Raw genomic sequence first — 10,257 nt, forward strand, 5'->3', positions numbered from 1 at the left:
CCGAGCGCCCGAGTGAGTGCCCGAGTGCCCGAGTGAGTGCCCGAGTGAGTGCCCGAGTGAGTGCCTGAGCGTCCTTTTAAATGCAGGTGCAGCCATCTCTGTCCTCTGCTCAGAATACAAGAGATCCAGAGGTGTGGTCACAGCCTGTGAGGGCCCCCACGGCCTCCTCCTCTTCCTGTCTTTTCTCTTCCCATTGGGTACTTACTCTTTCTCAAGAACACTGGGGTTTGCTGCTGTCTGGAGAGTCCTCCTCCTCAAAGGTACTTCATGTAGCAGCCAGCGCTCTTTAACCACTGAACCACTTACTTGCCCCTCACACAGAGGTCTGCCCTGGCCCTAGTCTATCCTTCCTATTTCTCTCAGCCTCTCTTCTCTTTTTCCTCTTCAGTTTTTCTCTGACACACCTTCTTTTTTCTTCCTAAGCTGAGATGTGATTTGAATGGAAAAAATAAAACCACCTCCTTGATTCCGACTGAAGACTCTCCTGCACACACGGCAGTTTCCAACACATAGAAGCCCTGACCCATTTATAAGTGAACACACCAGTGCCAAGCCTGTTTTTTTCTGATATGGACCCAGCTCGCCATCGAAACCCCTGTGACTTTTCTGTGGGTCTTCTACAGAGTGGGCAATTTGAGTGTCTGTTTTCCTGATTTGAGTATACCGCTCCTTCCTGGGGCCCAGTATAGTCTGCCCAGGCCCGCTGTAAACCGGCAGAGTTCACACTGTCCTTGTCACATGACCAAAGGGCACACCTCAGCGCGCTCTTCAGCAACTTCTTCATGGGTGTCATCTTTGAAAACAACCTGTGGCTTGCGACTTCAGTTTTGCTTGGGAAAGCGTCTCCTCACTTCTCAAGAAACGTCTTCATGACGCCTGGCACGCTGACATCCACAGGCTCATTTCACTACGCTGTAAAATAGAGCCCTAAAAATAGGCAGGGTGGCAGATGAAGGCAATTTATTACGGAGCTTCCCCCTCACTTCACCTACAGCCCATAGCACAGAGCATCCATGATGGAAGTGGCTCCCAGTCCTCAGGTGCTAGAAGGAGGAAAGTTCGCATGCATGAAGCATGCATTATCTTTTCTTCCAGTTGGGGTACTTAGTCTTGGGCACGTGCCCTCCCCCCTTGGGCACCTGCCCTCCCACCTTGGACACCTGCCCTCCCTCTTACACATCTGTCCTCCCCCTTGGGCACCTGCCCTTCTCCCTTGGGCACCTGCCCTCCTCCCTTGGACGCCTGCCCTCCTCCCTTAGATGCCTGCCCTCCCTCTTGGGCACCTGCCCTTCCTCTTACACATCTGTCTTCCCCCTTGGGCACCTGCCCTCCTCCCTTGGGCACCTGCCCTCCCCTCTTGGGCGTCTCCCTTCTCCGACCTTTGACCCTCATCTTTTCTCTGATTTTTACTTTTTTGCATGTGTGAGGGATATAATTCAGAATAGTTAAGTTGATTGTATAAGAAGTAATCTTCTTTCGGTGACATCAGTGTCTAATTATGACTGTCAAGTGAGATGTTGTGACCTGATCAATGTATTTCAGCCATAAGGACAAGCATTTTGTAAATTAGTGATAATATGTTTAAGTTCATAGCAAAATCAAGCTGGAGGGATGCAGATTTTCCATCTCCCCCACTGCATGCACATGCCCCCACTGCATACACATTCCTCCCCGCACTGGTTAATCCCCTACACAGAATGAACCTACAGCCACATTTGTTTATCACCAGTATCCGCAGTTGGCATCCACATTCTCTCCTGACGGTGCTCATTCTATGAGCTTGACAAATGCATAGTGCCGCGTATCCAAGGGTGAAACTGGTCTTAAAATATAGTTATTTTTATGTGTATGAGTGTTTTGTCTGCATGTGTGTCTGTGCACTACACACATGTAGTGCCCATTGAGGCCAGAAGAGGGCGTTAGAGCTTCTGGGACTGGGGTGGCAAATGGTTATAAGTTCACCATGTAGGTCCTGGGTATCCAACATGGGTCCTCTGGGGAGTGGCCATGTGAGGTGAGGACCGGGAGGGGGGCTGTGATCAGGATGTAAAGAGAATAAATAAATACATTAATGGAAACATTGATTATTTAATAAATGCAAGATAAATGCTCATTTCAATTAAAGAAAAGATTTTAAAAGGTGTGTGTGTAGGGGGGGGTACTGTGGAAGAGCAGCCAGCACTCTTAAGCACTGAGCTCAGGCCTCAACACTCAACACTGTGAAACAAGGCCCGTGTGACTGTACTTTCTTCAATATGGTTTAACACTACATATACGCTAAAGTTGATTTTCTCTACCATGTGCAGTTCAGATCCAAGCCTAACATAAAAAGCAGGGCATAGCTGTGCGTGCCTGTAACTCCAGTATGAGAGGGCAGAGACAGGCGGGTCCTGGTCTTGCTTGCCAGCCAGACTAGCAGAGACAGCAGCTTCCAGTTCAGTGAGGGACATTGTCTCAGGGCAGTAAGGTGGAAAGTGACAGAGGAAGGCATCCAATGTATTCCTCTGGCCTCCGCACGCGCGCACGCACACACACACACACATACACACATGCATACACACACATACACACATACTCTTAGATTATATAACCAGTGGTATACACACACACACATACACACACACACACTCTTAGATTATATAACCAGTGGTTTTCATATATCCACAGCACTATACATGCACCATTGATAAGTCAGCTTAGTTAGTTTCAATAAGTTAGTTTACATGTCATACACGTGCTGGGTCATGTGGTGACTCCACATTTAATGTTTTGAGGAATTATCAATATGGATGAACCACCTCACAGCTCTGTTGTGATGAACAAGGACTGCACCTTCTCCCTGTTTCTGCTACACTTGCTCAGCCTTCCGCTTTGTCATCTGAGTGGGTCTGAAGGAGGCTTCCCTGTGGTCTCGACATGTGTTTTCTGAGTGACTGATGACAGTGAGCACCTTCTCTGTGCCTTCTGGTCATTTGCATATTTTCTTTGGAGACATGTCCATTTAACCCTCTGCCTCTGTTTTGGCTGGGCTATATGTCTTCATATTGAGTTTGTTTCCCTTTCTGAAGGTGACAGACAAACAGACAGACAGTATGTTGCTCAATTCTTATGAGCAGGCTCAACCCTGACTGAGTTTTGCTTTGACTGCTCAGGTCTAAATAATACAAGTTCCATTAATTTATACCCAGTATGTATGCGCCAGGTTCTCCACAGGCTCTACTGAACTAAAATAACTTTGCAGCCAGCCTGACAACATTTTACCATGTGTGGGCGGAGCTCATGAGCATCACCCTCTTGCAAGGGTCTGTTGACAGTTGATGGTTGCTGGGAGGGGTGTCACTTCCTTTACGGTTGCACCCTCTGAGAAGTCACTCATGATTCAGTAAATAATTCTCTACCCATGCTCATACAAGCAGCAACCCTAATTAAATTCAGCGGGACACACACACACACACACACCCCACATACTACACACATATACCCCCACACCACACCCAACACATACCACACATCATATTCACTCAGCACACCACATGTCACACACACCACACACATACCACATACTACACACACTCTTTGTCTCTCTTGCTCCTACACACACACACACACACACACACACACACGCAGAATTGGAGCTTGTTGGGAAAAGAAGGGATTTGGAGGAGAGAGGGATGAGAGAGGGTTCATAGTTTAGGCGAGGTTAAAAATGACCAAACCCCATCACAAACATGAAAGAAAAAAAAGAAAGGAAGAAAAGGAAGATGAAGAAGTAGTAGATGAAAGAGGAGGAGAAAGAAGAAAAGGAGGAAGAAAAGAAGCAGAAGTAGAGGAAGAAGACGACAGACGACTATTACCAAAAAACTAGAAAGACAAACGAAACTGCTGTAGAAAAGGAGATTCAAGGTTCCACTTCTAGACAAAGGTTCACAGTGAGAGATGAAATGGTCTACTGGCTTCTTATCTACAACCCAGGGGAAAACAGACCCACTAATTTCATTTGCTGATGTCTCGGGGTCAGCGGTCAAACCCCGAGGCTAAGACTTCAGATTAGTGATATTTCCCGAATCACTGGCCAGCCTAACACGGACAGACCTGCTCTAACTGGCTGCAGCTGCTCCGGGTGAAGCTGCCAGGGGCTGGAAACTGTAAGCAAAAGGCCCTCGTGGAGGAATTGCCTCTTCTTGGTTGAAGCGGGAGCTGCAGATGCTTGCAGAGGCCGCCTCTTTAAAACCCGATGGTGTGCAAGCGTGAGGGCGCCGCCTTGTGGATCTGTTCTGTTTCTGGAGGAATCTTAACACGCTGAATCCCTTTAGGGTTGGGAGTGGAGGGGAAGGGATTGAGCCTCAAACTGCACGTTGTCCTATGGAACTGTTGGCTTCTGAGACCAGAACAGCCACTCAAAACTGCCCAGCGATGCCCCTGCAGCCTTGGGTGTGCTGGGTCACATTGTCTCACTAGCAGGCTGGCACCTCCAGACTCACAGAGGGTACATTCTTTCTTTGTAGCCAAAGCGGATATTTTTGCTTCGTGTGAATCATCTGAGGAGTGAGAATAGCAGGCAAAGGAGGTGGGATCATCATTATCACCAAGAAGGATTTGTCAAGCACCCACCTAAGTGTACCAGGTTTCCCAAGGTTGCGCCCACAGCCTTGGCTGTGCGTGGCTGCACCCTTCTTGGGGAACGTGACCTCATAGTCCCTGATGGTGTGCCCGCATGTGTGTGGGGTTCCAGCATGAGACCCAGTCTGCTCCAAAGAAGTCTAAATTCTGTGGGTAGAACTACTCGTGTGGACCATCAAGCAGGGAAGACTGTGATAAATGTTCCTGCAGACAAAGCTGCAGCCCCTAAGTAAACTCAGACTATCACTGCCTTTCCATCCCTGCAGGTTAACCTCTCTGATTCCATGCAGTTCACAGAAATCTTTCCAGTCAACAGTACCATGAATTGCCAGGTCCAAACAGGTCAGTGGCCCTAAAGTGTTTGGGTCAGAAATCTCTTTCAGATGCTGATAAAAATTTTAGATTTATACCTCAGAATTCCTCTGGAATGTGCACCTATGTGATTTCACGCTGTCAATTCCTTGGTTTTTATGAACGTGCTGAAAACAAAGCATCGATTCATAACGCTGTTTTCAGAGCTTATTTCCTGAAGGGTTAAAAAATATTTTTTATCAATTCTTTATTTCCTATAATATATTTTGATAATATTCACTTCTTCCCATACTCCTCCCAGATCCACCGCTTTTCATACCCACACAACTTTATGTTCTCTCCCCCACCCCCACCCCTTTGTCTTTCTCTTTGGTGGCCCTACCAGATGCCACACTGGTAGCACACTGATTCTCCTCTCCCAGCACGTAACACAGCTTCTCAGTCTGAGGTGGAGCAATTGCCCATCTCCCGCATCCACGCTACATTTTGTCCTTATGACTACATTGTTGCAACCCTTGTTCATATGTGCAACTGCCCTGTTTGCCCAGCATCACTGCTGTCTCTGGCTGGGACACTCTTTCCCTCCCTTCTCCTTGAAGGTCCCTGGGCCTTAGTGGGTTGGGACACCAGCAACCCTAGCAACCCTAGGGCCCATTGCTGTGACGCAGACTTCCCACTCCAGCCTCTCATTCCTTGTTGACCAGTTGTGGGTTTTGTTAATTGTCATCTCCTGCAGGAAGCTTCTCTGAGGAGGGCCAAGAGAGGCACTGAGCTATGGGCATAGCAATATGTTAATGTCGTTAAAGCCCCAGATGGACTCACATCATCCCTCACTAGGAATATTGTCTTTCTCAGGACTGAAGATACAGCTCAACAGTTGAAAGCACATGTTGCTCTTTCAGAAAACCCAGGTTTTATTCCCAGCACCCACATGAGGGCTCACAACTGTCTGTAACTCCAGTTCCAGGGCATCTGACACCTTCTTCTGGTCTCCTTGGGCACTGCATGTACATGTTGCCCAGACATTCATGAAAGCAAAACACGTACAATCATACAAAAGAGTATTATATTTATCAGTTATTTCTGTGTTAAAAACTCTTTCATTAAAAATATCCAGGTGTCCATCAGTTGATTAATGAGCACTGTGGCATGGTGTTGATCCAGCCATAGAAAAAAAATGAAGTCCTGTTGTTTGGGGAGGTACAGATAATCTTGACAGACATGACATTAAGTGGGACTAGCCAGGCTCAGTGAGATGAGCTTTGCACGAGCTCACTTGAGATGTGGAAGCTGGAAAGCTGACCTTATAGAAAGTGAGAGCAGAATTCTGGCCACTAGAGGCTAGAGCAGAGATGAGAGAGACAGAAGGGTGCAGAGAGCAGGTACCTAAAGTCCAGTTAGGAGGTAGGCTGTGCTATTCTAGAGTGCATTAGGGTGGCTACCCTTAACTAGTATTCACTGTGTATTTCAAAACAACCATTAGAGCTTATGTTTTCCAACACAAAGGGATGATAAATATTTGAAGTGTTAGAAATACTGCTCAGACTTAATTGTTACACAGTGTATACACACATAGAAATAGCATACTGTATCATATGCCTAATCATCAGATGCCAATTTAAGGACTCATTTACTTAATGTCCACCGCAGCCACACATTATTTAGACTCAAGCTTTCTAAGAACAGAACAACAACAGTCATCCAAAAACAATGACAAGGTTTTTCTTCTTTTATACACTAAGGGGAAATGAAAAGAAAAAAACCCAGTTGCATAAAAGTAGACTTTAAAAAGTTTTTAATATGGGACTGGAGAGATGGCTCAGCAGTTAAGAACACTGACTGCTCTTCCGGAGATCCTGAGTTCAAATCCCAGCAACCACATGGTAGCTCACAACCATCTGCAATGGGAATCCGATGCCTTCTTCTGGTGTGTCTGAAGACAGTGACTAGACTGTGTAGTTATACACATAAAATAAATAATTAAAAAAATTTAATATAAAGCAAGGCAGACAAACCTGTCATGTTAAGCATGGTATCTTGCTTGGCCTTGTAATGAGGAGTTCAGAGACTACAGAGCTGGATTCAGGGGAGGGGGCAGTCTTTAATCTTCTACTCTTGTAAAGCTAGTTTAATGGCACAGCGCTGGGGTGGTGTGTGTGTGTGTGTGTGTGTGTGTAGGAGGCTGAGGGCATTGGCTGTGCCAGGTTTCCGGAGACGGGTGGCAGGATTGACAGCCACAGCTTGGTCCCCGAGCTGGGATGGAATCCGCTGTGTGTGCAGCCTCCTTCCTGCCCCACCCCCCCCATCCTGCCTTATCTGCTCTCTCTGCCCCTCCCCTCCCCTTCCCCTCCCCCATACGTCCCCCCCAGCGGCCTCTTGATGGAATGTCCTGTCCCAGGAGGCATTGCATCACTGCAATCCCGCCTCATGCTCTCCATGGCTGCTTCTGCTCTGACCAAGAAAGGGCTGGGGTTTGGGTTTCAGAACTGCTGTGGGGGAATCTGTCTTATGTGACCTGTCTCAGGGCTGAAAATGCCACTTAGTCCCATTGTACGTTCTCCCAGTTAAAGCACTAAGACTTCTTGTCCACCCCTGCCTTGGTCAGCATGGAGCAGGGTCCTCTAATCACCCTCAGTAACTCTGGGGAAGACTAAGATGGAGCAAGCAGATGGAGGCAGGACCACCGCATACCCAGGTGAGTGTTACTGATGCTGCAGCCTGGGATCTAAGTCCCTTTATTCTGCCTGCTGGATGTGAATAATGGCCAAGGGATGACCTCTCTCAGCCACTCACAATCCATATCTGTGAGGTTTATACAAGATCAAATGATATTGAGGATGGACTACAAAGTCAGGGGCCCCAAGGTCACCTTCCCACACAAACTGAGAGGTAAGGGTTCACAGGACCTCATTCTGTGCAGCTCATTTGTAAGACTTTCAGATCCTAGTGGAAACTGTTGTCTTCAAAGTTGCAGCCCGTTACAGTGAGAGGGAACAGCTTCAGAGGAGGCGAGGGACAGGGTGCCAGGCAGAATTCTGGAGAGTTCTATGCATAAAGCTTCCAGCTGGCCTTTTTAGTGGAATCATGTTGCCGTGATGTCGGATGGTGCTGATGTCTGGCTACTGTGTGTGACCACATAGACAGGGTGCTACCACCTCCGTGGGGTAAAGGAAGCTCAGCCTTGGGGGGTTTTCCTGGGACTGGCTCACATGGTTGGTGCTCCTGGGGCTGAGTTAGTCTCCAGCCTCTCCCAGGTTCAAGCTGGTACTGTGTAGCTCATGGCTGTCCCATAAGGAACAGCAGAATACTGCCTTGTCTCAGTGTAGGGCAATCCACAGGCTTAAAGATCACCTTTCAGGGCTAATGAGAGCAAAGGCCAGGCCTGTCTTTGAGTGACATTGATTCTTTCCTGGATAGGGAGAGTGTCTCAGACTAGGCCTGGTAGACTTCAGGGCACTTCTGAGCATGCTCAGTTTTATACCCCTGGGTCAAGGTGCGTTTTCTTTCTTTCCTCTCTTAAATTGTGCTAGGAGTGTGTTGCGTATTTGAAGCCAACATCAGGATGTGTTTTGGTCAAGTAATAGCGCCGTTCATCTGTGCACCACTTTTAACCTGTCTGGCTCACATGTGCTTGTGAACCATGAGGCGAGCAGGTGGGCGTCACCTTCCACATGTACAGGTGATGCTAAAAGACACTTTCCAAGTCACCAAGTCTCAGGACCGACTCTGGGGATAACAGTGTGTCTCTGGATGTCTTTCTGCCAGCTTCAGACCCGAGTGTCACTCTATTGATGTGGCCAGCCAGCCTTGAAATAGCTGGGCATGGTATCCGGTCAGATCTGGTTCGCCTCCACATCCAGGCCGTGTGACTTGGGGCAGATATTTCCCTCCTCCATTCACCTGTCGAGTAGGATGATTATCAGGATGAAGTGTATGAAGTACAGGCTTATAGTACCATGAGGTGGTGGGTCTTTGTCCTATCAGTAATAACACCTGTTCACTGGCTAATGCTACAACTCACCTCCGATAACCTCCCCAAGGTTAATATACATATTATGTATTTAGGAAGACCACAAAGGTATCTTGAATATAGAGAGAATATTTGTGATATCCCAAAAGCTTTTAAAGTAGCTGCCAGATAATTGTCTATACAGCTCACAGAGCTATCCGGGTTACTCTCCAAGACCCTTCCTGCAAGCGCTTGCTCTCTCACTTCAGTTCCTGGCACTGGGCTCTTCCCCTGCTATTTCTGCTTCTCCTATGCTCCCATCAAGTCTGAAGACCTCGCAGGGCCCCCCACTGATAGGGGCTCACATCCCTTGTTTACCCTGTCTGCAGAAGCATTTATTGGTGAACTACTTCGTGTCTAGCTCACAGTCTGATTACATCTGACATTTTCCCAAGGCTGTGACCGCTACTGTATGCGGCACAATTGTAAAAGCCAGGTGGGGATTTCTCAGGCTAGAGGCTCTGGAGTTGATCCCCAGATGTCCTCATTGTGGTAGTGTCATCACCCTCATGTCCTGGACTGCAGTATGTCCATCTGCACTCTCCTAGGGTGCTGGGGTAATGAGAGGTATTCTGTTGACTCCTCTTTTTTGGGGTAACACAAGTACCACCCCCTTTGAAAAACATATTCATGGGCATGTGGGTGTCCTTGCTTGTGAACACATGTGTTCAGTGTCCATCAAGGACAGAAGAGGGTGTTCCTCCAGGCCCAGAGTCCCAAGCAGATGTGAGTCACCATGTGGTGCCAAGAACCAAACCCAGGTCTTCCGCAATAGCAGCAATTGCTCTTAACCACTGAGCTATTTCTCCAGACACACCCCCTTAAAATTTTTATTCTATATATCTGTTTTATGTATATGGGTGTATTATTTTATCTTCATCTGTTTTATGTATATGGGTGTATTATTTTATCTTCATTTATGTCTGTGTACCATGTGTGTGCCTGGTGCCCAAGGAGGCCAGAAGATATCACTGGATCTCCTGGGAGTGCAGTTACAGACATTTGTCAGCTACCACGTGGGTACTGGGAATTGAACCAGGGTCATTTGGAGGAGCAGCCAGTACTCTTCGATGCTGAGCTATCTTTCCAGATCTCTCCCTTTAAAAACAACTCTTTAAATTTAATTATTACCCACTCTGCCATTATGTTTGCAGGCTGTGTAGCAGCAACTCTCCGTAGAGGGAAGACCTTAGTGGTCGCTTGGCACATATTGGTATGGCTGCCTAGGTTTTCACTGGCACACTGTGTTGTACTGGCTGGTTTTGTGTGCCAACTTGAAACAGGCTGGAGTTATCACAGAGAAGGGAGCTTCAGTT

At 47.4% G+C, this 10,257-nt stretch overlaps 1 protein-coding gene across 3 annotated transcripts in view; it reads left to right on the forward strand.

Moving 5' to 3' along the window:
* Positions 1 to 10,257, forward strand: part of Rbm20 (RNA binding motif protein 20) — a 210,715-nt gene that overhangs the window by 93,504 nt on the left and 106,954 nt on the right. Inside the window, exon 1 of one of the 3 annotated variants that reach the window (XM_031390668.1) lies at positions 7,383 to 7,627. The exons of the other annotated variants lie outside the window; for them this stretch is intronic. The gene's annotated coding sequence lies outside the window, so the exon portion shown is untranslated. Of the gene's footprint in view, positions 1 to 7,382; positions 7,628 to 10,257 lie in introns of those variants that run through there. 3 annotated transcript variants of the gene reach the window in all.

The sequence above is a fragment of the Mastomys coucha genome, unplaced genomic scaffold (genome assembly GCF_008632895.1).
Source record: "Mastomys coucha isolate ucsf_1 unplaced genomic scaffold, UCSF_Mcou_1 pScaffold21, whole genome shotgun sequence".
Lineage (NCBI taxonomy): Eukaryota > Metazoa > Chordata > Mammalia > Rodentia > Muridae > Mastomys > Mastomys coucha.